A 26,804-nucleotide genomic window follows, 5' to 3' on the forward strand; every position below is an offset into this window, starting at 1 on the left:
TAGACTGAGAGAATCTGGACACTACCTGTGGCTGAGCCCCGGAGCCACCAGAATTTAATCAGATACGTGATTAAGAAAAATCTATTTTAATGCTGAATAAGTTTAAGATTTCTATCTTTCAGTTTACTACTTAATATATATTCAAACCAACATGTTTTCTGCAACCATCAACATGTCTTGACCTCTTTTAGGGTGTGAAGTGCTCAAAGGCAAGAACTGTGTCCAAATGGCACCATGTCCTTCCACCCTGCACCCACCCCAGGGCCAAGTCTTGTCCTATCCTCAAAACAACAGCAATCAAGTCAAAATCAGAAATTGCATAGCAGTTGCCAGTCACAACCAAACAGCCATTTCTTACCTGTACATGCTACAGAAATTACTCATATTTTCAGGGCTCCCTCATTTCAAGAATGATTCACATTTTTTTTGTGACTCAGACACACCACCCCATTCCTGCTCTAGCTCATAAGGAGTGTGGAGTGACAGCTTTAAGGGATGCGTTAAGTACCCCCAAGACTACCTTGGAGGGAGGGCAGGCAGAGAGAGGGATGAGGGTTCACCAGGCCCATCCACAGACGGTTGAGGGTTCTTTCTGGTGGCAATGTGCAATTTGTCAAAACATGAATATTGCTGCCATGTTCAACGTCTACTTATCAGCCCATAGATTAATCTATTTATTCTTTTAAAAGTAGCATTTTCCTCCTGTATTAGCTTTGTTTCTTCTTCACACACCACATAAGAAGCTTCAGAAAGGTCACCTTTCCTGAGTGATAAATATGGGCAAAAAAGAAAACTCCTCATTTTATTTTATTTATTTATTTTGAGACAGAGTCTTGCTCTGTCACCCAGGCTGGAGTGCAGTGGTGCAATCATAGCTCACTGCAACCTTGAACTCCTAGGCTCAAGCGATCCTCCCACCTCAGCCTCCTGAGTAGCTGGGACTACAGACGTGTGCCACCGCACCCAGCGGCAAAAAAGAAAACTCTTCTCAGATCGCAGTAAATTAACATTCTCAGAGGAGTCTCCTGAAATGATCAATTTCTCTCTAGAACTTTCTCTGATGGAGGAAGTTTCTCCTTCCTCCATAACACCCCTAGCTGACTGGATTTTAAGGGGTAATCTTCATACCTATAGGTGCTGGGAGATTGTTTAAAACTAGTTACTCCAAGGACCCTGCCAGTTCTAAGGGGCCAAGGGCCCATCATTTCTGCCTGGGTTCCAAAATAGTCCCCCGTGTACAGTGGAGAACACAGCCTGGATTCCCTCCACATCCTTCCAGATTTGGGTGCAGGGTTTTCATGACCTCAAATCATTTACCAGCAGAGCAAGGAGTGGAAGAAACAAGAGGACTGACAGACAGAAAGCTCTAGGTTTGAACCCCGCTCTGTGTGATGTTAAGCATATTACTTAACTCTTCCAAGCCTCGGCCATCTCATCTGTAGATTAATACCTGCCCTGCAGGGGTGTTTCAAGGATTACAAATAACCGTAGGAAGTTTCTGGCCCAAACAAGATCCTCCGTACTGCCCAAATATCAATAAGCATCATTCTTATCACCATAGTGAAAACACTCAAGAATCACATTCAACTCTGTGACAGCTGAATCACACCTAAGTACAGGCACTGGGTGGTCTGTGTATATGTCTGCTAAGGATTTTCATTCTGCCGAGGGTCTGTTCATGGGTCTGCCTCAGAGTCTAAGGCCCCGGGAACAGGAGGGAGTAGGCGTAAGGAAGGTTTTGGACAATGCAACCCAGGAAGGTACGTTTCCCTCAGAGATGGGTGCCTGTTCTTTTTCTGGGAGACTTGGCCTACTATCACAATTCAGTGGGTTAGCAAAGGTCTGCATGATGCCAAGGCCCCAGGTCTACCCCTAGCATGACTCCCTCTTCCAAAGCCATGAAGCCCACAGACTTTACTTGCCAGTTGTTTCATGAAAAAAAATGACCAGCAGTCACAAAGGGCAAGTTACCATAATCCACTGGCACTACTACAAGAACACTAAACATTTCTTCATCAGTTCATGTTGGATGTGATGGGGTAGGAGTCTCAACTTTCTTTGTAAGAAGGAGGATGGCATAATGAATGTTCAATATCAAGTCATACATAGACATTCCCCTCCCGCAATCCCAGGCTTTGGTAATTATTAGTAGAGCCATCTGCTCAGCTTAATGAAATGTGCAATCTCCTGTACATATAATTAGTGAAATCATTTTAATTAATTAAACAAATTAATTAATTGCAAGGATACTGCAACCATTTTCCAAGAACTGCATCCAACTCATTTATTCTGCATGTGTCTACTGGGCTCCCCCTGAGGGCAGAGGCCCATGCCAGTGCTCTGAGGAGGTAAAGATTCCCACTGTCCTGAGCAGAAATGAAAGCCCAACACACACAGTTGCTGATGACTGTCCCTTCTGCTTAGGGCGTTCAGTTCATCCTAGCTTCCCTGGGACTGTCTTGGTTTTAAAGTTGAAAGACCATGTCCCAGGAACTCCCTCAGCCCTAGGCAAACTAGGGTGGTTGGTCACCCTATACTTTGGCTTGACCTGGGGTCAAAGGTCACCACTGGACAATCTCCACTGTAAAGGAGATGGCAAATAGTGGGTATCCTGCAACTCCAGCCCCTACTCATGGCAGACATTGCTAGTAGACCCAAGAGTCCCGCATCCTTCTCACCTCTGTTCCAGGCAGCCACTATTAATCACCCTGAACAGGAGGCCTGGGAAATTAAATCTATTTTCTATCTATGCCTGAGAATCACAGAAGCTCCAGGCTCAAAAAAAAAAAAGAAAATGCTGTCAAAGTCTAGTTTAATCATCCATACAGTGCTTAAATCCCTTCTACTGTATTCTCCACAAGTGGCTAGCCAGCTCTCCTTGTATACCTCTAATGATGGGGGACTCACTGTCTCATAAAGCAGTTCTTCCTGTCTTCAACAGTCTTGGCTGTAAAACCCTTTCCTTGAAGTTACTAACATGTCTCTCTCATCAGTCTCTTTTTTGGAAACCACATGGTGGTCCCTCAAGTGACGAAGCACAGTTATTAAATTGCTCCCAAGTCTTCTCTTTTCTAGGCCCAATTTCTCCAACTGTTGCTCACATGATTTGGTTTAAAGTTGGCGTGCCATCCTAATCTAATGACTCATCCAAGGCCTCTCTGGGGCCAGGTACTCACACATGGCTCCCACACCAGTCACCTTGTTCCTGGTGGATTCTCTGCTCTGCTATAGTATCTGGCTGCCCCACCCCACATTGACTCATATCAACACCCTGACGCCATTTCTGAGCCTGTTACTGTTGAGCCACAACTCCATCCATCTGTCACTGGGCCTCCCAGGAGCTTACACTCCATCTGGAGAGTCCTGGGATATGAGAAACCCACAAGATGGTAAGAAAACATAATATAAATTACAGACTGCCAATTTCCCAGTTACAAACAACTTGCTCTAAAGGTTTGCTTAAAAGTAATTTCTTTAAAATGCTGACAGCATGTAGCCACAAGAAACCATATTTAAAATGAGGGTTAGACTCCCAGGTCAGCCCACAAAAGCCTTCTGAACTCATAATGTACCTGCCGCATAAAACTAACAGTGTTATTTTAACTCTATGTAGCCACCATTTATAAGATGGTTTCCACGGTGACATGCACTCTGAGATCCATTTCAGAGAACTACACAAAAGGTATACCTGGTGTTGCGCTGCTCTATGAGGTTGTAGGGGGAGCCTGCTGACCTCGGAGGAGAACTGACTCTATACACTGGTCCTCCCAACCTCCTTCAGGCCACAGGTCCTTTGAAGTGTGTTATCCTAAGGACAGAGCCTACGTGCACGAGCCTGAGTGAGCTGTGAGGCTGCAGCCAAGAGAACTTCTGGAAGGAGGCAAGTGATAATGGGTATGGGGTTCGGTTGTGTGTTTGTGGTGGTGCTGTTTTTCAACAATCTACTACAGACATGAGGACAGGGGTATTTCTCAAAGTCAGAAATGTAAAACTAGAAAAGTCATGAATTGTCTTGTTCTTCTCTGTGCCTGTAAGCAGGATCTTTATAAGCTGGCATCTACAGTGCTAAGAGGGTAGGGGGAGGAAGACGGACTGATGCATAACTGACCGCGTGGGGATGCCAGCAGAGCTGCTGAGCCTCAGTTCTTGCCTGTGGAAGCTTCAGCCATATCCTTCGTTATTCCTGCCCCAACCGTCCCTTGGCCCCAGGCCAACAGAGCAGGCAGGAAGGCACTGCATGGAATTGGAGGCCAACTCTTCCTGGGCATCCCACCTGAAGGAGAAGGAGCTGCGTTCACCTGGAGAAAGGCAGGTGCTCCCAAGGACCGAACTGCTTGGAGTCTCAAGGCCAGACCGGAGACCCTGCTCCATGACCCCACTATTGTTCCAAACTTGTTAACTAGTGCTGTTAAACTCCCCAAGCCTCAGCTTCCTCATCTCTAAACTGAGCAGAATGTCCTCTTCACAGGTCAGGTGCCAGTAGTAACGGAAAGGCAGTCATAATAACAGCTGAACTTTCTGAGCTCTGACCAGCACTGCTCTATGCATAGCACTTCCATTAACTCGTTTCAGCTGTACAAAAATCCTATTATTTTGTAAATAAGGAAACTGAGGCCCAGAGAAGATGAGTTATTTACCCAAAACCGTGTAGCTAGTAAGCAACGAGGTCAGGAGGATAGGTAAAAAGCTGCTTTGGAAACTGTAATATGGTATATAAATGGTGGTGATCATTATTGTTAATGACTAACACAGGAAAATGCTTGAGTGCTCAAGCCTGGGCCATCTTTTCTACCACAAGGCATCTGGGCGGTTCCTGCCCAGTGCTACTAAAGCTCTGCTAGGATATCTCCTCCAGCCCCAACTGCAGATCAACCCAAGCAGTCACCTTGGCAGGACATGCTGCTTGCTAAATGTCACAGCCCCCCACCAGATGCTTGCTTAAAGGCTGCCACTTCACCTGACCACCTGGATGAAAACTGCAAAGTGCACCCTACCCACCTTCTTTGTCTCATTTTTTTCCCACAGCACTTATTACCTTCTAACCTTCTACATATTGTACTTATTTGTTACTGCATGTCTAGCCCAACTAGATTACAGGTTCCATGAGGGCAGGGAATCTTCTCTGTTTTGTTCATTGCTATATCTTCAGCACCCAGGACAGTGCTGGACACAAGGTAAGCATGTGGTATTTGCTGAATGAGTGAGCAAGTGAACCTATATTATCATGGAGAAAATGTCCATAATATATTGTTAGGCAAAAGAAGACAGGCCTGCCTCTAAATTCTATATATAATGATCTCATCTCTGTAAATGCATTACTGTGTGTCTGAGCATGTGTGAGTGGACAGAAAAAAAGTCTAGAAAGCTACACATGAAAACGTTCATTGTGGTTCTTTCTAAAAGGCAGGAGCAAAGACAATTTTAACTTCTTTCTAAATGTTTTACAAAGACCATGTATTATTCCTATAAGTTTGTAAAGCAATTACATTGGAAAGCAAACACATTTGTGCATGTGCACACACACACACACACACACACGGGAGAAGCATACATTGGCTACAGAGGACCCGAGCAAGAGGTGAGGCCCAGTGACAGCTTACCCACCTTCCTGACAGCAGGCTGGTGCAGCTTCTTCACTCACAGACCGGCAATGCTGAGAGAAATAACAGAATGAGATTTACACAGGCCTAGGACTCAGCAGCACCTCCTTCAGAACTCCTCCAAAAAAGGAAAACTCTAAAAACCAAAAGCTATTTCACTGCCTCTCCAGAGCAGTCTTGGAATTATTTAATCCTCTGTGATTGTTTTTAAATTATATTAGAATGTTCCAGAAAATGTAAAGCTAAACTAATACATAAAGTGCAGTCTTTTGCAACTAAAAATCCACTTTGCATAAAAAGCCTCATTCTCCCATGCCAGTATTAAACTGGAAGTCAGGATAACTGAATTCCACCCAAGATCCTGGGCCTGGCTTGGGGCACCGTCTTGATTCCTGCCCTCCTTCTCCATTCTGACAGCATATTCTGTATACAGGTGCCCATAGGAAACCAACCCGGTGACTTACATATCCCCTGTCACCCATAAATCACCGAGGTACCATTCATCAACAATATGCATCCAGTGAGGGCCAACTCTGGGCCCAGCACGGGCAGGTGCTATGAGGTGGAAAAAAAGGAAACAAAAGATAAAGTCAGCCTTCAGAGAAGGACTAACACACAAGAAACAAGGAAGAAAACAATTGCACTCCCTTAACGGCACAGTGCTTACTATATGTGTAATGAGAGTTCTAAGAAAAATGAGGTAAGTGTGGGCAAGAGGGCTGCGAGGAAGAGGGCGGGCTCATGCTCAGGCTGAGCCAGCAGCAGACCAGGGTGTTGAGGTTGGAGACAGGAGGTGGACCTCAGCACCTGTCACCTCAGGACTGTGGGCAGAGCTACCCCAGCCACTGCCCATTCCCTTGCCCCTGGCTTCCAGGCAGGGGGTGCTGCTTTGACCAGTTAATCGGCTGCCCACTTACTGAGCACCACGTGTGCACAAACAGCCTCCTGCACAGGGGGCCGACTCCCCCTGAAGGCAGATGAATTCTAACTCTCTGTGACAGAAGCTTTCACATCTCAGTTGATCTGAGGAGCCAACCAGAGCCAGAGAGGAAGAGAAGCATGTGCATCTATGTCCAGCTCCAAGAACTCTGGTCAATCCACAGCGATCCAGAGCAATGCTCTAGAAAGGCCTCTATTAGAAATGCAAGCAAGGCTCAGGTAGAAGCAGTGGAGAAGGCAGAAAGAGGAGGAAGGAGGCCAAGTCAAGGACATTGCAAAGGGAAAAGGAATTTCAAAAGATGGCTTTGCAGGGGGCAGGGAAGAGAGCAAGTGGCATCTAAAGAGACCAATCATCCTAGAACTCAGGACTTTCATTCTAAAACCAGGACAGTCCCAAGCAAACCAGGACGAGTTGGTCAACCCAGCCATACCATCCTCAGGGATGGTAAGAAGTTGCCTGATAACTGGGTGCTCTTTCTCCCATCCTTTGTGGAACTGTCACTGCTCATTAGCACCCCTGGGGCCAGTGGAAAGGAAGAAATGGTCAACCCAGGGAGGTGACTACGGTGTCCTTCCTGCTGTCCTCCTGGCTTGTGTCTTCTCATCTCAACCATGCAGGTTTCCAAAGGGGCTCAAGTAGAATAAAATTCTTTATTGTTGTTCTTAAAATAAAATCTAGAATCACAGCCACTATCCTTTATTCCACTGTTTCACAGACATGAGCTTATCAGCTGTCCAGTTGGGAGAGGACCCCATGTATCCCTCTTGGAGAAATAAGCACCTTATCTGTAAGAAACTTGGAAATCAGAAGAAGCTGGAGGGGTTGGCACACTCAGCTCTTGAAGCCATCCCCATTCATTCTCCATCTCTCTCTTCCCTCTTAGAGCTTCAGTTCCCACCCACCTCTCCCAAAGGCAGGTTCTAAGAGAGTACTCCACCCACATAATCTGTTCATTCAGCGAGGATTTACTGAGCATTTACTATGTGGCAGAAAGTTTGTTAGGCAAGATTCAGAACACAAAGCACAATAAGACACAATCTATGCCTTCCAAGAATTTATGGTTCAGTTGATGGGGAGAGGGAGTGGAGGTGCGGGCAAGGATGGTGTAGAGGTGAGAATCATTGAGTTATTCAACACATATTTACCTTCCCCTTAATATGTGCCAAGAACTGTACTGAGAGAATGTAGATAAACAATGGAACAACTGCAAAACCACGTATAAATGCTGGTCATGTGGGAGACCTCAGGACAGCAACCGCCCCAGCCACCAAGGCAAATACCAACTGATCACCGCTTCTCCTTCGCATGGCAGTATGTGCTGTGGAGGACTAAAAACAAAAGAAAAGTGGTAAGGCCAAGCCCTGACCTCAAAGAGTGAACCAAATGATCAAGGAGATAAAACCCCCACAAATAAACCAATTCGCGAGCCACCAGGTATGGTGAAGAGCTAACTATGGGACACAGAACTTCAGCACAAGGAGCAACAGAGCTGGACAAAGTCTGCAGAGCTTCCCAGAGGGAGCGGAGGTAAAACCTGAGAAGTAATACCGAATGGGGAGCGTTTTCCAGGCAGGAAGAACATAACAGGTATCTGTGATTTTTCTCACAAATCAAAGGTGAATGTATAGTTATTACTGAAAGTGTTTCTAAATGGCACACCTATCCACACGTCTTTGGCTTGAGTAAATAGGAACCTTGCCAATACTGACCTTCACAAATGTGAGTTACACTGGAATAGAAAGATGGGCATCAAATCTAACTTCAGCTGCCCACACTATGAAGGTGGGGAATTGAAACACAACCCTGTAATGCAAGTCAGTGTGCACGTCTGTATAAACACACACACACACACACCCATACTTCCCTGGCTTTTTTTCTTTTTTCTTTTTTGAGATGGAGTCTTACTCTGTCGCCCAGGCTGGAGTGCAGTGGCGCAATCTCAGCTCACTGCAACCTTCGTCTCCTGGGTTCAAGCGATTCTTCTGCCTCAGCCTCCCGAGTAGCTGGGATTACAGCCATGCGCCACCATGCCCAGCTAATTTTTTATTTTTAGTAGAGATGGAGTTTCACCATGTTGGCCAGTCTGGTCCCGAACTCCTGACCTCAGGTGATCCACCTGCCTCGACCTCCCAAAGTGCTGGGATTACAGGTGTGAGCCATCGTGCCCGGCCTCCCCGGCTCCTCTTTACAGGTCTACCCTCAAGCTAAACAAATTTCATCCTTCTGTTAGAAGAACACTCCATAACTCAGAGAAAGAGAAACTGAATTACCGGGGACAATCCACAGATTAATAACTGGGAATCGACCACATTGGTTTTTGCTATAATGATATTCACTAAGTATGAGCAGAAAGGCCACCTTTGGTCTAATGGTACACTGGTCACTCAATAACAAGTTAACAACCATTGACTGACTATCTATTTAATGAAGAACACTGCAATGGTGCTAAAGGAATGGAAGGAAGGGGGCAGTAGGAAAGATTAGTTAGAAGGAAGGCAGGATACAGTGAAAAGAAGTGGAAGACTCACAAGATAGTGAGTCTGGTCCCAGCTCCACCACTGCAAAGTCTTGAGTAAGTTGATCCCACCTTTACTTCCACATCCATGAACATGTCCTATCTATCTCTTAGGGTCATTTATAGTTGAAATGAGCTAGTGTAAGCCTAAGTGCTTGGAACTGCAGAAGGCTCTGTATAATGCACCATGAGGATCTGGAGGTACCTACTTCCCCAGCTTCACTAACTACCCTGTCTACTTTCCCAAGAGTCTTCTGAATCTCTCAATTTGTCCAATCCTCTCAGACAGTAACTGTTTCAGGGGAGCACAGGGGCCAAGGGAACCCAGTCGGGGGCAACTAAACTCAATTCCAGACCTTTGGGTGGCCCATCAACGAAGCTGTCTTGTTTTTTTTTCCACTGGAAAAACTGGTTTTGGGGCATCTCAGCTGAGCCCTGGGTAAAGCCTCACCTGATGCCGGAATCTACCCCTAGATTGTTCAACCACATAGGCCAATATTTTCTTCTTTTGCTTGAACCAGTCTGGGTTGGTTTACAGGTAATCAACTAACTGATAGGGAATGAACAAAAATATGGTTAAAGTAATGCTATAAACCTTTCTAACTCCTCACGAAACCTGTGGCTCCATAAGCTACCCAGTGAACCATTTCCTACCTGGTGTCCCGAAGGAGGTGAAGATGTTAAAAAGATCACTCAAGGAACAAAAAGAAGAAAGACAATCATAAGCAATAAAACCAAAGTGATTACTGGGTCTGCCTTTATTTCCTTCCTATCTTCTAAGACCAGGGAGGGTCACAGTGATGGAGGGGGTAAAACCCTTCAATGGTAAGCCAAAGAATTAGTGTCTATCTCAGCTCTACTTCTGCCTGTTTTCTCCAGATGTTTACCTATTCCCTTTCATGGTAACCGCCGAAGAGCCCAGAGGAACAATACCAGTATCCCACTGATTTATTTTATATCTTAAAAAATTACTCAGGGCCTGCAGTACTGAGCTCATGTTCAAATTAAGTTTGCTGAAAATCTAATTTGGGATGAGTAATTTAATTTGGCTACTACAATTAAAAGTGGTGCAGTATTTGTGTTTTAGAGGGAAATCGTATTAGATTCACCTAATCTTATTAGTGGACTATCATATTTAGATTGCATTCTATCTGGAACAGATACATACTAGATTGATTTCTTTCATAAATCATTTGGGAGACCAAAGGGACTAGACTTCTCCCTGCTCCTTGACCACCCACCCGACACAGGTCAGTGCAGCCAGTGAATGCAAAAGAGGCCTCACTGAGAAGCCCACTGCACAGCTCTGGAATTCACTAATCCAACACATCCATCTAGAACAAGCCCTCACGTTTTGCAGATGAGTAAATGAGGCCCAGAGTGAACAAGTGACTTGCTTCGGGTCACATGGTCAGTTAGTGACAGAGCTAAAACTACATTTAACTTCCCTGTGCCACAGTCTGTGTCCCTGATGCTCCAATACATGTGTTCTTTATAAGCTCTAACACGAAAAATGGCCAGATGGCCCCTGAGGCCCCGCTATTACTCACTTGGTTAAAGCATGGAGTCATCAGATGCCACCTCTCAGCCTGCCTCTCTGCCTCTCTGAAGTTCCCAGGGAAGGAAAGGAGCATGGAGAAGCTGATCTCACTATCTCCATGGATAACTTAGACCAGTGCCCCAAATCCTTCCTATCAAGTCCATCATCTTGATGACGAGTTTAAACCCCCTCACTCCCAGGTAACAAAAATTCACATTAAGGACATTCAAACCCTATGACAGGTCAGGAAAAAGAGTCTGGTTTGCATTTTAAAATGTTCTTAATCTCAGGAATACTGTTAACTGTGCAGACTCAATGGGTATAATACCACACATCGGGGTTCCAACTGCAGAGTTTAACCTAAGAAAATGAGGTTATGAAGCAAAAACATGAAAATAAGCTAGATAAGAACACTTGCAACATATGACAAGGGAATACACACACTGCATAAAAATCCCTTGTAAATGATTTTTCAAAAGATGGAGCACTGCAAAATAAAAATGAGAAGACCCAAAGAGGGTCTCTCTCTCTCTCTCTTTCTCTCTCTCTCTCTCTCTCTCTCTCACACACACACACACACACACACACAGATTACTGATGGCCTCATGAAAAATGTTCAAATGCATTAGTAAGCAAAGCTTGCAAACTGAAACAACACGATACTATTTTCAATGATCAAATTGGCAAAAACTGAAACAACCATAATGTTCACGATAGTCAAGGATGCCCTGAAATAGAAATCCTCAGATGCTACTGATGACTGTAAATTAGTCCACATTTCTGAAGGGCCATCTGGTGATATGGATCACTAGCCTTAATACTGAGTTCACTCCCAAGAATATTCCCTGATGAAATAATCAGAGGAATACTCCAAGATTTACGTGCAGAGACATTTATAGCAGCAATATTCATACTAATAAAAATCTAGAAAAATCCAATGGTACTGTAATAGAAAAATAGTTAAATAAATGATACATCAATACAAGGAATAATATGTCGGCTTTAAAACTCATGTTTTTGAAAAAGATTTAAAGACACAGGGAAATGTTCACAAAATTATGCTAAAACTCAAAGCTATTAATAGGATGGTTCTATTTTGTTAAGAAAAAATATATAGCATATGCATTTATATATATCATGTGCATTATAAATACAGTATCTTGTGGCAGATTCAGCTAAATGTCCAACAAATATTTATGCTTCTCTTTCCAGAGTGTGGGATTTTCGGCAAGAAGCAGCTGCTCAGCCAGGGGCTACATGCCCCAGCATCCCTTGTATCTAGGTGGTGCCATATAACTACTCCCACCAATGGAATGGAAAGTGATTTGAGCACTTCTAGGCTGAGGGAGGTGGAAAGTGATGTGCCTTTTCTGTGCTCTCTTCCTCTATCTGCCAAACGGACACAGGGGACTCCAAGACCCTAGAGAATGGAAGAGCAACCAATGGAAGGGGCCTGGGCCGCTGAATCACTCAGGGGAGGGCTCCACCGGTGGAGTGACCACCAATCTGAAACATCTATGTTGGACTGAGTGAGAAATAAACTCTATTGTGTTAAGCCATAATTTGGTGTGGGTGTTGTTGTTGTTGTTTTTGAGACAGGGTCCCAACTCTGTCACACAGGCTGGAGTACAGAGGTATGATCACGGCTCCCTGAAGCCTCAACCTCCCAGGCTCAGGTGATCCTCCCACCTCAGCCTCCTGGGTAGCTGGGACCACAGGCACACACCCACGCCTGGCTAATTTTTTATGGAGATGGGTTTTGCCATGTCGCCCAGGCTGGTCTTGAACTCTTGGGCTCAAGCCATCCTCTAGCTTCGACCTCCCAATGTGCTCGGATTACAGGCGTGAGCCACTGCATCCAGCCTCATAATTTGGTGCTTTAATGGTTTCCTCAGCTAGTGTTACCTTAATATGCACACACAGAAAAACTACTGAAAGGAAAACAACCAAATTTTATCTGATGCACTGTATGTTAGTCAAATTATAGGTATATTTTAAAAATGTATTTGATTTGACCACAAACATATTTTATTTGATAACCAAAAAGTTACCGAAATAAAAAAGCAGACTTTAGGTAGCAGTGTTATATGGTGAAATCTTAAAATAGTGAATATGGTTACAAACATTAAAATGTAGAAAATTACAAGGGCTCAAAGGAAAAAAAATCCAGACGTACAACCTTTAGCAAGATCTACTTAAACAATTCTGGACAAATGATTGTCCAAAAATGAACCAAGGTTAGAATCCTTTAATATGGAAAGAGCCCTTGTGAGCCAATTAAGTGAGAGATAAATAGAATAACTGGGGGGAAAGACATAACCACTTAGTTATAAAATATGAAATGTAAATGATATATAAAAAGATTTTCAAACTCATTAATAATCAAATACATGCAAATGAAAATGAGATAGTCTTTATCTCTTTATCAGATTTATACATTTAAAATATTGTGAATATAGGATCCAACATTGCTAAGATTATCATGAAATGGGTAATCACATACACTGAAAAAAGGAGTTTGAAATTGTATCATAATTCCAATGAGTAATTTGGCATGACAACAGGAAAAAAATGCCTTAGCTTTCCCAGGCAGGGTGCAGTGACTCACACCTGTAAACTCATCACTTTGTAGTCCTAGCTACTTGGGAGGCTGGGCTTGAGCCCAGGAGTTCGAGGCTGCAGTGAGCTGTGATCACACCACTGCACCTTGGCCTGGGCGACAGAGTGAGACTCCATTTCAAGAAACACAAACAAAAAACAACCAAAACCCCCTTTGATTTTCTAGATATTTGTTGAAAGAAATAATTAAACAAGTATGCAAAGTATGCACCAGAGTTGTTTGAATAGGAAGATGAAAAAAAAACAACTCATGGCCAGGTGTGGTGGCTCACTCCCGAAATCCCAGCACTTTGGGAGGCCAAGGTGGGTGGATCATCTGAGGACAGGAGTTTGAGACCAGCCTGGCCAACATGGTGGAACCCTCTCTTTAGTAAAATTACAAAAAATTAGCTAGGCATGGTGGCGGGTACCTACAATCCCAGCTACTCAGGAGGTTGAGGCAGGAGAATCACTTGAACCCAGGAGGTGGAGGTTGCGGTGAACCAATATCGCACCATTGCACTCTAGCCTGGGCAACGAGTGTGAAACTCCACCTCAAAAAACAAAAACAAACAAACAAAAAAGACAACTCAGCTATCTGTAAGGAGCTGGTTAAACACATTATGATATATGTGTGTATGTGTATTCATGTATTGAAACAATGTATAGACATTAAAATTATGCCAAAGATCTAAATGAACAAAGCATAAAAATGCTCATAAGGTAAAAAAGCAGGATATAAAGCAATTCAAGTAGTATAATTTCTTTATTGTTTAAAAAAGTGTGTGTGTGTGCGTATATACATATAAACATACGTTATAAATGCATAAGAAAATATTATGGGAGGATTTTAATCAAAATCGTGATGGTAGTTGTGGAATTATATATTTGCTATATTTCATAAGCTTTCAACAATGGACATGTATTACTTTAATTTTTTTATGTTGTATTGTGAAAAATTTCAAACGTACACAAAAGTAGGTAGAATATATGTACCCACCACCAGCTTGGATGAAGATCTTCAGGGGTCTCAGTGTAAGAGCTGGAATGTGGCCAGAGGCCCTCTGTGAGGCATGGGTGGGATTGGGGTTTGGATCCAGCTGCCTTGGAGGGTGCTTGTGTCAGTGCTTGGGGGAAGGATCCAGTTGCAGCCTGCAGAGCCATGGGAGGGCGTATTTCTTATTACTGCTGAATTTGTACATTTTCTATACATTTGTTTAGTGTTGTATTTCGTTATCTATTCAAGTGTTCTAACAAGGTTTAGTACTTTTCTTTTTAATTTGAGCACTTCACAGTGTAAAGATTAATTCTGTCATATTATTGCCAGTCTTTCCCCAGTCTGTTGTTTCCCTGCTTTTTTTTTTTTTACATAAACGCTTCATTTTCCTGTAGTTTGATTGACTATTCTTATCCTTTTTGAATGCTTTTCTTTTGTTTCTAAGTAATATTCAATGCTATAGATTTCCTATGCCTCTACATTTTGCACTTTAATTGTTTAATCCATCTGTAATTCATTTTGGTGAAGCCAAAATGATTTTTCCCAAATTGTTAATGAGGCATCAGGTTTATTTATTGAATAATTTTCCCTTCCCCACTGATTTGTGATGACTGCTTTATGATTTATTAAATTATTTATGAAAGGGTCTATTTCTGAACTATCCTAGTTCACTCATCTACTTCCACCTTTTATGACAGTACCACAGTATTTTAATTACAAAGACTTTATATTGCATTTTAATACCTGGTAGTGCTATATATTTTAATATCCAATAGATCTAACTCCCTTCCCCCAAAACCACTTTCAGAATTCCCCCCAATGTTCTCGTCTATTTATTTTTCCAAGCAGACATAGAAACATCTTGTGAAATTTAAAACATCCTGATGGGACTTTCAGAGGAATGGCACTAGACTCATGAACTAATTTCAGAAGAATCCAAATCCTTAATTTCAAGCTCATCATCTAGAAATAGGGTTTTTAGTTAAACTCTTTAAGTCTTCTTCATCTACAACTAAGCAATCTGTAGTTAATAATAACTTTATCATTTTTCTTTATAATATTTATTCTCCAAGTTACTATTTTATGACTTTCTGCACTGACTAAAACTTGAAGAGGTAACCAGTGATGCCTTTATTGTTTCACCAGTAAGTATATAGTAGCAGTGGGCTGCATGAACCTGATATTCCTTATAATATTAAAGATTGGTCACTTTATATATTCCTCTTAAAGTGGTATATAAAAACTTAAAAACTGATTGAATACACTTTTGGAATTAATGAGGTTATTACACATTTTTATTTAAACAACTTATGTGAACCATAGGGAAATATATGTATATGAAGCCATTCCTGCATTCCAGGAATATAATCTATTTGGTTACGGTAGAACATTCACATACTCTATTGTTGAAATCTACTCGCTAGAATTTTATTTAAAACTTTTACATTCCTAAGTGAGACTGGTATAGATCCTCCCTCTGGGGACTTGCCTGTTTTGATATCAGGGCCTTGCTTGCTTGAAAGAAGGATCTGGAAGTTTTCCATCTTTTTTCTCAATCCCGGAACAGTTTATATAACATAGGAATTATCTGTTCCTTGAGAGTTTAAAAGGATTTTCAAAGGCCTTTTTATATCTTAAAATATTCCACCTGGCACAGGGGTGTCTAAGTGTGTGTGTGTCCATGTGGCCATTACCATGTTAGTATACATTTAGAATGACATGTAAGATACTGATCTCAAATGGAACAGCTCTATTATAATTTATGGCCATTCTTTCCCCCATGAAAAGGGAGTAAATACCCAAGATGATAAAGTGTTCAGAAAAAAACACATTTTCCCAGGCTTTGGTTCCAAGAGCCTTCCTTTTAAGAGGCACATGAAGGTTATAGAAGGTGATCATGGAATATTGGATGTGTTGAACCATTCAAATTTCATTGAGGCTGATAAAGTTTGGCAACCATAACTTTACCACTGACATTCAAAACTAGGAAAGCTAAGACCTGGAGAGACAAGGAGAACCTCTGTCTAGCCCCAGCTCACCTCCAGCTCTGTGGTAAAGGTCTTCCAACTTCCCATTTTATTGTGCCATCTGCAGCCTAGGATGCTTCCCCTCTTCCACAACAATGAACACTTGTCACTCTAAGGCTTTCTGTACTGCAGGGCCCCTGGAGAAGTGACCCTATAAGCACTTCACAGGCACCACAAATACAGACTCAAGAGTTGTTTTGGACTGAATGTTTCTCTTCCCCCAAATTCCTATGTTGAAGCCCTAAACCCCAATGGGATGCCATTCGGAGATGAGGTCTTTGAGAGATAATTAAGTTTAGGTAAGGTGAAAAGAGTGAAGTTCCCATGATGGGATGGGTGATCTTATAAGAAGAGGAAGAAGAAATTCCTGTCTCTGAGTGCACAAGGAAGAGATCAGGTGAGCACACAGCAAGATGGCTCTCACTCACAAGCCAAGAGAAGAGGCCTCAGAATAAAACTTACCTTGCTGAGCACCTTGATCTTGGACTTCCCAGCCTCTAGAGCTGTGAAAAATAATTTTTATTTATTTATTTATTTATTTATTTATTTTTAAGATGGAGTCTTGCTCTTGTCGCCCAGGCTGGAGTGCCGTGGCACAGTCTCGGCTCACTGCAGCCTTCACCTCCCGGGTTCAAGTGATTCTCTTGCCTCAGCCTCCCGAGTAGCTGGGATTATAGGCGCCTGCCACCACACCCGGCTAATTTTTCTGTATTTTTAGAGACATGGTTTTGCCATGTTGGCCAGGCTGGTCTCAAACTCCTGACCTCGTGATCCACTCACCTCAGCCTCCCAAAGTGCTGGGATTACAGGTGTGAGCCATTGTGCCTAGCCCATAAATTTCTATTGTTTAAGCAACGCACTTTATGGTATTTTGTTATGGCAGCCTGAGCAAAGACAAGAATGTTGTGGTAATGTCTGTCAAAAAGCACAATGTCGTCTGCCGTGGAGCAAGATATGCCTTGAGAGAAACCAGTGGTAAGGGGTCTCAACAAATTAAGACCCAATGTCGGCTGGGTGTGGTGACTCATGCCTGTAATCCCAGCACTTTGGGAGGCCGAGGCAGATGGACCACAAGGTCAGAAGTTCAAGACCAGCCTGACCAACATGGTGAAACCCCGTTTCCACTAAAAATACAAAAATTAGTCAGGCATGGTGGTGCATGCCTGTAATCCCAGCTACTCAGGAGGATGAGGCAGGAGAATCGCTTGATCCCAGGAGGCAGAGTTTGGAGTGAGTCAAGACTGTGCCACTGCACTCCAGCCTTGGCGAAAGAGTAAGACTCTGTCTCAAAAAAAAAAAAAAAAATCCAGTGTCTGCTAGAACATGCAAGAACTGTGCCATATAAGCATATGAGCACAGATGAGGATACTAGAAGGACTCAAACGGTAACGCTTTGCCTAAGAATGCGGTTAACAGACAATAACTGTAGGTGTTAGTGTGCCACAGAATGGTCTTCTTTTTATTGAGAAAGCCACATCTGAGATCACGTCCTTGTTTACAGGAGACCCATGAAACATTAGAATTAGGACACCTTTTGCCAGTCAAGGTGATGAGTGTTAGGATAGTCCTGTAGGAAGGCAACCAACTTGCTTTGGCTCCAGGATTCCATGATTCCATTCACAATTTCACACGGGCGAGCAAGCAGTCTTTCTGTCCCGGTCAACAAGGACAGAGGAGTTGCTTTCACACCAGTCATGGCCTAACACAGAAGCTTAATCCTGGCTGGAAGGCAAAGTGTGTTTGTGGCAAAGCCAGGCAGACGTGTAATGAAAGCAGAATGAGTAATGTTTAGTTAAGCTTCTGGATGGCAGAGGTGGTTGGGTGTATGTTTGGGGATTTTTAATGACTCCAAAAGGCGTCTTAAAAAGTCACACTATTTTGGCAGTTCTGAGATGCAACTTTTGCTACAAGTACTAACACCAGCAAGTGACTGCTACAAGTATTAATACTAGCACTTACCAGCAACATTTCTCACAAGCACCCCTTCCTTTCTGGGGCTCCTGTGATCAAACCAAGTTTTCTGCATATGTATGGGGGTGGGGGGGACGGTGGCACACACACACCCTTTCCCACCTACAGAGGCATACCATACAACTGAAAGCCAGATCAAATTGAAGACATTTATCATTTTTAGGGTTAAACAGTGGAAAAGGAAAAACTGTTGACATACTTTCTAATTTGAACTACTTAGGTATTGCAAGATTTTCTTCCTGCTGGTGGAAAATTTAACAATTCTAAGTTAATGACTGGAGGGTAAACGGTTCCTTCTTTATAAAATAAATTAGGTTTATCAAAACTTGTATTAAAATGGATTTTCTCCCAACTTTAACATATAAATCCAATCAAGATATGACTCTAGGGAACTCTTAGGTTCCAAGTGAGGCTTCAAAAAGTAGGGTGTATTTCCCTACAGTTGCACATTCAGTAGCTAACTCCACATCACCAGGTGAGCACCTGACACCTGGAGGGCAAATGCGGGGCAGTGCCCACCCTCCCTTGGTGTAGTTTTCACAGGTGATGTCAGAAAAATAAGAACAATGTAGTAAATTATTCCTAAAGCTGAGTGTTTTCTATTTAAAGATTTTTGTTTTGTTCTTATATCATATTTTCCTACTACTTTGGCATCAAGATGGTTTTTTCATAAAAGCTTGGTGATGAGTGTTAAGAGTTTTTAAAATGTCCTAACTTGGCAAAGTAAAAAAGACTGGGAGCCCTAGGCCAATGCCCTAAAGACTTTTTTTTTCTCCTAGTGCTTTCTGGGTCCAGGTAATCTTCATTTGAGAACCACTAGTTTACAGTACTCTCTGAGCCAAGGAATTTGGAGTCAACCAGTGCTCATCTAGGTATCAAAATGGTGGCAAGCCCCAAGTGCAACTAACAACCTACAGAAAACGGAAGTCTAACTTTAATCAACACTCAGGGAAGTGGGGATGAACAATGTAGTTTTCAAAGCTCCTGGCCACTCTGGAACACTGTTCTCCTGCTGCACCCTACATGCTCACCCCTCCATCGTCAAAGCCTCCTCCTCCTGGTTCTGGAACAGGTGGTAAAACTTTTGGAGGCCCTGTGCCAACCAGTGCTCTCCCCACCGTTAATCTGGGAACTCCAAATCAAGATGCTTGACACTTCTGGGATTCTGAGAGGTCAGCCCTGTGGCACCAGAGGCTTTCGGGAATGATTCACCATATCGTCAGCTGAAATTCTACTGAAGTGGATGCCCAAGACTAGCTTCTCAGTACTGCAGCATCTCACTCAATCCCAGTGATCTGAAAATCCATCCATCCTCCCAGGACAGTCTGACTGCGCAGCTGGTTCAGGAAACCAAAGGCAAGGGGTGTCACTCATCCCTCCAGAGCCTCCAGACTGAGAATAAGGAAAAAAATCGCTAGGTGCAGTGGCTCACGCCTGTAATCCCAGCACTTTGGGAGGCCAAGGTGGGTGAATTATGAGGTCAGGAGATTGAGACCATCCTGGTCAACATGGTGAAACCCCATCTCTACTAAAAATACAAAAATTAGCTGGGCGTGGTGGCATGCGCCTGTAGTCCCTGCTACTCGGGAGGCTCAGGCAGGAGGATCACTTGAACCTGGGAGGTAGAGGTTGCAGTGAGCCGAGATCGCGCCACAACACTCCAGCCTGGTGACAGAGCAAGACTCCGTCTCAAAAAAAAAAAACAAAAAACAAAACAAAACAAAAAAAAACAAAAATCAGCCGGGATAGGTCACGAGGTCATGACAGGCCACCAACTATTTAAGAGATTTTTCAACTAAGAATATAAGAACATATTGCCATAAAATTTTAAAATCTCTATATTCTAGAGGTTATATCTATTTTTAATCGTATGCTCCTTAAACTTATCTGTATTTAGGCTTCCCCCAAAATGAATTCTAACAGAAAAAAAAAAACTTTGGTAAAAAAAGAATCCATAAACACTAAATATTTTAATACCTTTATTTACCTCCTCTCTAACAGAACTAATCAGCAGCAGATAATATATTTGTTATGAAGAGAGTTAATTTTCTAGATTAAACATGCACATAAAAACATAAAGGTGACAATATTTGGCAATATATGACACTAATAAAGGTAACGTTTATTGGGCTAGCCACTGGGCTAAGCACTTGACTCGGATCACCTCAGTTAATCCTTACAGCAAACCTATAAAGTAGGTGCTATGCTTATTTCCATTTTATAGATGAGCTTATAAATGAGGAACCTCATTACTGTAATTTAATCTTCACCAACCTAGAATTTGAGTTCAGTGTTTACTCTGGCTATTAAAAGGTTGAATAAGCAAATTAGAAATTAAACGGAATTTCAGAAGGTATATTTAACCTACTAGAAGGTTCCACATTCTAAGACATACTGAAAAACAGATGCTAACTGCTTCCAACAGGATGTGTTTGGGAAGATCCTGCCTGACACTATACCATATTAAAACACTTGAAGATTCAAACTTTTACTAGTTAAGGTTGAGTGTCCTCTCACTATTATCCCCAATGACTGGTCCAAGTTAGTAAGGTATTATTCTACTTCTATGGGTGGTACAGTATGGTGGATGTCAGCTGCGGCTCCCAAGATCTATTTCCCCCCCCCATGACAAAGTGTCCAGAACTCTACACACCCCCAGCCTCCCCACAGCCTGGTGCAGAAGCCAGTCTAGTGCAGAAGCCAGCCTGAGGGTGAACTGACCCAGGGAGGAAGGAGTGGAGAGATAAAAAAAAAAAAAACAAACCCTGGATGGTTTAGGATACTGCTGAGCTGCTGGTTCACACCCACCCTGCAGTCCACCCTATCCCTGCACGTGGCAGGTACATGAGCTGATTAATCAATTCATTGTGCCGTGGGAGCCCCTGAGTTAGGTTTTCTGGTATTCAGAATTAGGATTTTTGATAGTCAACCTGAAAGAATCCAAACTGATAAATGGGAAACAAGAGCTTCTATGGCCTGAATGTTTTGTGTCCCTCCCAAATTCATGTGTTGGAATCCTAATCCCCAAAGTGATAGTATTAGGGGTGGAGCCTTTGGGAGGTGATCAGGTCTTGAGGGTGAAGCCCTCATGAACAGGGTTAGTGCCCTTCTTCAGGAGGCCTGAGAGAGCTCTGGTCCCTTCCATGACGTAAGGACACAAGAAGTTGTCAGTCTGCAACGTGAAAGCGGCCCTCACCAGAACCTGACCATACTGGCGCCCTCATCTCAGACTTCCAGCCTCCAGAACTGTGAGAAATATGATTTGTTGGTGGTTATAAGCCTCCCCATCTATGGCATTCTGTTATAACAGCCCAAACAGACTATGATGTGTGTGAATCCACAGTCTCTTCCTGGCACTTACTCAGATTTTGCTTTATGCTGTTTTTTTTTTTTTTTTTTAAACTGTTTCAAATGTTTTGTGTTGTTTTTCCCGAGAAAATGTAACGGGCTTTCGAGAAACACTTTCATGAATTAATGAGTGGCCTTGGGCAAATCCCTTGACTTCCCTGGGTCTTTTCAAGTCTGAAAAGGACTGGGATCTCCATTGCTCCTACCATCCCTCACAGCCGGCACGTCTACATAGCTGACCTCATGATGCAAAGTTTCACTCAAACATACACAAAAGCCTCTTTTGGTCTAAAGTAGAAACGTCCTTATAATCCAAGTGACCTGCAACTCTTGACTCTGTGAGACTGTTCCCATTCGCTCCGCAGATCCACCCTCCATCTTCCTTCATGCAGCTCTGCCCCACAGAGGCTCTGCCCTCCGTGGACAGCATCCACCCAGTTCCCTTGCCTTCTAGCTCTGACTGAGGCTGCCTAATGGGAGGCACTGGCATCAGGAGATGGGAGATCTGAGGGGTTCAGTGAGGATATTTATTCTCTTGGCTCCTTCCTGGCCATGCTGCTGTAGGTTGATTGCATTCCTCTACCAGGGACACCTCTCCAGCTCCTGTTTCCCATCCTGACAGCCAGTCCCTCCCTCTTCCTTCTGGGCACAGTAACAGCTCCCTGACACTGCTGGCCCTGGGTGCTTCAGCATCTCTCGTTGGCTTCTCTTAACTCTGCCTGCATCCTTATAAATACTCCCTTCAGTAGATGCTCTTCAATTACCCCATTTGCACGAGCCACGTGTTTCTGACTGGAACCCCGAGACACAATGGCTTTAAACTTAAATCAGAATCAGGCACAATAAAAAAGAAACCAAAGCAATCAATTCTGAGCCTCACATAGGAGGAATGGGAAGTGTGGCACATGCCAAGAAAACAAAACCACACACACCGAAATAATCAAATCAGACACCACCACCCCTTCCCCACTGTCGCCAAGAATGCGTGGAGGATGGAGCCATCTCCTGCTGGATCAGGGTTTACACCTGAAATAAAAGCTTAAAATTATATTTATGCACAAACTACTGACCCTTGAAACAGCTTGTGGGGGGCTCGGCAGAGGAATCATAGCTGTATGCCCATTTTTTGGAGGGACAAACTGAGAACGGAAGGGATCGTGAGGCCAGAGCTGATAAAAACGTGAGGAATGCCCCAGGGCCAGCTAAGGCTCCTGAGTCCAGCAATCCGCCTCTGGCAGGCTCTGTGGAGCTTCCCACAATGGCCTTCTACACCACCACTGCATCCCAGACATTTTTAAATCCTTCTAAACACTTCTAGAACTACCATCCATGGACATCCATTGGATCCTCAACTATTTACAACTCTGCGAAATCAAGAGACACCCTCCGCCCCATTCCAGAAGCTGCCAAAAACCATTATGTGAATCCACAATCCCTGACAATTTCCCAGAGAAAATTTTCTAGAAATTAATGGATGTCCAGGCCCAGAGCAGCCCTCCTCCGCTTCCTGGGGCATTCTCCACACCCTGTGGGTCCAAGAAATGGTCTTATGACTGCTTTGCTGTAAAATGTTCCAACACCAAGAACTACCGAGAAGCTACCTGTTTGAGGATGAAGAGGCTGAATCTTTCAGGGTCGTCCTGCTTCTGCGTCTTCTACCTTCAGCATCCTCCACAGCCAGGGCCTGCAGGAGTGACCCAAAGAGCACAGTCAGGACATCTGGCTTCAGCATGGGAACAGTGAATATCAATCAGGGAGAGGCTGGGGTAGTGACCTGGGATGGAGCCCTGAAGAACCCAGCAGCTGATGGGCCCACCCAGGAGGAGGACCCAGCAAAGGCTGCTGAGGAAGGTCCCGAGGGAGAAGAGGACTTAGGAGACCAAGATGTTCAACTTCATTCTGGTTATTCAGGCTCTAAACCCAAGTCATCATGGCTTTCCTCTTTCCCTTACACCCCACATCTAATCCATCAGCAAAGGACGCCAGCTTCAACGTAAAGTAATATCCAGACCCTCACCATTTCTCAACACCTCCACTGGTACCACTTTGGTCCAAGTGAGCATCATCTCTCATTAGGTTATTGTGATAACCCCCTAATTAGTTGTCCTACTCCTCCCCTCACCTTTCTATAACCATGTCTTGGGGGTTGAACTGTGTCTCCCCAAGATTCCTATGTTGAAATCCTGACCCCTAGGATCTCAGAATGTGGCATATTAGGAGACAGGGTCATTGAAGATGGCATATTAGGAAACAGGGTCATTGATGATATAAATAGTTAAGATGAGGTCCTACTGAAGTAGGATGGGGGTTCCTAATCCAAAATGACTCTCGTGTCCTTATAAAAAGGGGACATTTGGAAGATTGGAGGTTTTCTGCCACAAGCCAAGAAGCTACCCAGAGTTGGAGAGGAGCCCGAAACAGACCCTTCCCTGGAGTCTCCAGAGGAACATGGCCCTGCCAACACCTTGATTTGGACTTGCAGCCTCCAGAGCTGTGAGGCAATAAATCTGTGGTTTAAGCCACCCGGTGTGTGGTACTTGGTTATAGCAGCCCAAGCTAACAAATACAGCAAGCTCCCCAGAGCAGCCTAAGTGATCATTTAAAAATCACTCTTCTGCTCAGAATACTCCTATAGTATTTCATCTGTATCAAAGTAAAAGCCAAAGTCCTTGAAATGACCACGGTCCACATGACTTGGCTGGGCCTCTTCCCTGATAGACTGAGACACCTGACCTCTTCTCCTCCTACTCTGCCCTTCCTCCATTTCCTCCAGCCACAATGGCTTCCTCAAACATCCAGGCAGGCTCCTGCCTCAGCCCTCCACACTTGCTCTTCCCCATCCCTGGAGCACTCTTCCCCCAGACATCTGTCACTTCCTACAGGTTTCCGCTCTCATGTCCTTTGCAGTGAGGCTCACCTCCAACCCCGGCCCCCTTCCTAGCCTCCTTCCCTGTTGTATTTCTCTTTGCAACCCTTATCACCGCCTGACATTTATTATTTTTTTCATCCCCCTTTCCCCACTTCTCTTAGACTATAAATTCCCTGAGAGCAGGGACATCGTATTATGGTGTACCCAGAGCCTGACACATAATAGGTGCTCAAGAAATAGCTGTTGAAAGACTTTGTATGATGGAATCAAAGAAGCCAAGAGAAAAGGGAGTTGCAAGAAGGAGGAAGCTGTCCAGTGTCAAAAGCAGCAAAGAGCCCAGACAGATAAGGACTGAAGTGTCCGTTGTGTGTGGCAACATGGAAGCCGTGGGTGACCTTAGAGAGGGCAGCCCCTGCAGAAGGCGGGAGGCCTCTGCAGCAAACCCACCGGGTCCCTGCTCTGGACCAGGCATAAGCCCCCACCAGTGGAGGCCAGCCTGTGTGGGCTGTGTTAGCAAGGGCAGATTATTTCCACACATCCATCCGTGAGGGGAGGAGAAAAGAGAAGGTAAGGCTGAGGGGTGTGAAGGGCTGAGGAAGTTGCTGCTGCAGGACTGAGGCGTGAGGTCCCAGGGGCTGCAGGAAGCACGGGGATCCCTGTCCACGGAGAGGGTTCTCTCTGGCCAGGAAGAAGGATGTCTCTTTCTCTGAGTGCAAGGAAACAAGGTGGGAATGAGCCCAGATGCAGGTCAGCACACAGGAGGGCAGGCGGGAACCTGAGTGGGCTCGCCGTGGAGTAATATTTTCAGGGAACAGAGAAGCCAGGTTGTCTCCTGAGTGGTGAAGGGCAGATAGGAGAGGAGGCTGGGGTGCACGTCCCACTGTGGGTATCAAGTGCAGGCGTGGCCCTGAAACCCAGCACCTCCTGACGTTTGTGCCCTAGGTGGCTCACTCTCTCACCCTAGTCCACACCCTGACTGGAGACAGCCAGCTGCTGGCCAGTATCCCGGAGGGCCCTGCTCTAGCCAGAGGCCGTGGTTTCGTAGAGGCACAATCTGCATGGATGTGGGGTTTTCTGTGACACCCCTCAGTAGCCAGGGTTTAGGAGAAGTTCCTAAAGCTGAATTCGAAGGCCCCAAGCAGTTCCATCTCTTTCTGTGAAGGCTTCATCATTCTCCCGGGCTCCCAGACTCAGAACCTCATACTCCACTCCCCTAATCCCTCCCAGTCACAAAACCATGCCTCTTCCCGCATGAGAAGATTCATTATTCCTTGAGCACCTACTAAGTGCTGGGTGTGTTACAAGTTAAAATCCTCAAACAAGAGTCCTGTGAAGTGTTTTTAGCCTCTATCTATAGATGACAAAACAGGTTGAAAGAGATGAAGTAATTTGCTCAAGGGCACACAGGTAGCAAGCCGCAGAGCTAAGATCTGAAATCTTCCACTTCCCTCTCGTCTTTTCTACATACACTACCACCACCCTAGTCCAAGTCCTCAACGTTTCATTCCTAACTCTTGACATGATAAATGTCTCCTAAGTTACCTCCCAGCACTGCCCATTTACAGTTCACAAATCGAGACGGATCTTCTCACAGCATTGCATTTACTAATCCCGGCTCCATGCTTTGGCTTTGGAGGCTCCTTAATACAGGAACGTTCCAAGCTCCACAGCCATCCTTTGGGATCCTTCATAAATGGTGCATATCTCCTTCTTCAATCTTGTTTCCCATGCGTACCTCTGCTCACCCCATCTGTAATCCCCTGCCCAGTCCATGCACCCCGTCAAGGTCCGAACACCCAGCACATTCCTCCCCTGCAGCTCTGCCCTCTGGCCACCCAGCTCCAGCCCAGCTTACCAAGCTCTCCTGGCTCTTCTGAGCTCACTGCATCTAGCTTCTCTGGGCAAGAGTTCCCTGTGCCCATGTGGACTTCCAGCTTCTTGAGGGCAATGAATCGTGTATTGAAAATGCTTGCAACTGCCCACTGCTCAACACAGTGTCTCAGTTATTTGATTCACAGAACAATTCTGATGCTCAGGTGATATGATTCCAGAAGTTTTTCAGAAAATGTAGGAGAACCAAGATGGCCAAGTGAAGGGACACAGGGCCTTCTTGAAGCTGGGAGGCATACCTGTTCTTCCTGTGCAGGAGGCACCGGAGTCCGGCACCTCCTAACATCCACTCTAACGGGGAGGAGGATGGCTGGGTTTGGCTCCTCCCTCCTCTTCCTGCACCTGCATATTCAAGGTCTTGGTGTCCTTCCTTTACCACCCTTCCACATGCTTTTGTAGACATAGATAGATACACTCTCTTCTTCCTTCTTCAAGGGAGAGCTTGAAATGTGAGAAATCCAGCTGTGTGGAGAAGCTCATGGTGACTGGCAGAACAGTCAGGGCTGGGC

The 26,804-nt window shown here is 44.4% G+C and overlaps 1 protein-coding gene across 26 annotated transcripts in view; it reads right to left on the reverse strand.

Moving 5' to 3' along the window:
- TRERF1 (transcriptional regulating factor 1) overlaps positions 1 to 26,804 on the reverse strand; it is a 224,535-nt gene that overhangs the window by 112,409 nt on the left and 85,322 nt on the right. For 21 of the 26 annotated variants that reach the window (XM_054557501.2, XM_054557499.2, XM_063724789.1 and 18 more), the window contains exon 3: positions 23,138 to 23,220. The exons of 3 other annotated variants lie outside the window; for them this stretch is intronic. The gene's annotated coding sequence lies outside the window, so the exon portion shown is untranslated. Of the gene's footprint in view, positions 1 to 5,604; positions 16,723 to 23,137; positions 23,221 to 26,804 lie in introns of those variants that run through there. 2 more of the 26 variants (XM_054557498.2, XM_063724797.1) reach the window with 2 other exon arrangements.

This window comes from Pongo abelii, chromosome 5, assembly GCF_028885655.2.
Source record: "Pongo abelii isolate AG06213 chromosome 5, NHGRI_mPonAbe1-v2.0_pri, whole genome shotgun sequence".
NCBI lineage: Eukaryota > Metazoa > Chordata > Mammalia > Primates > Hominidae > Pongo > Pongo abelii.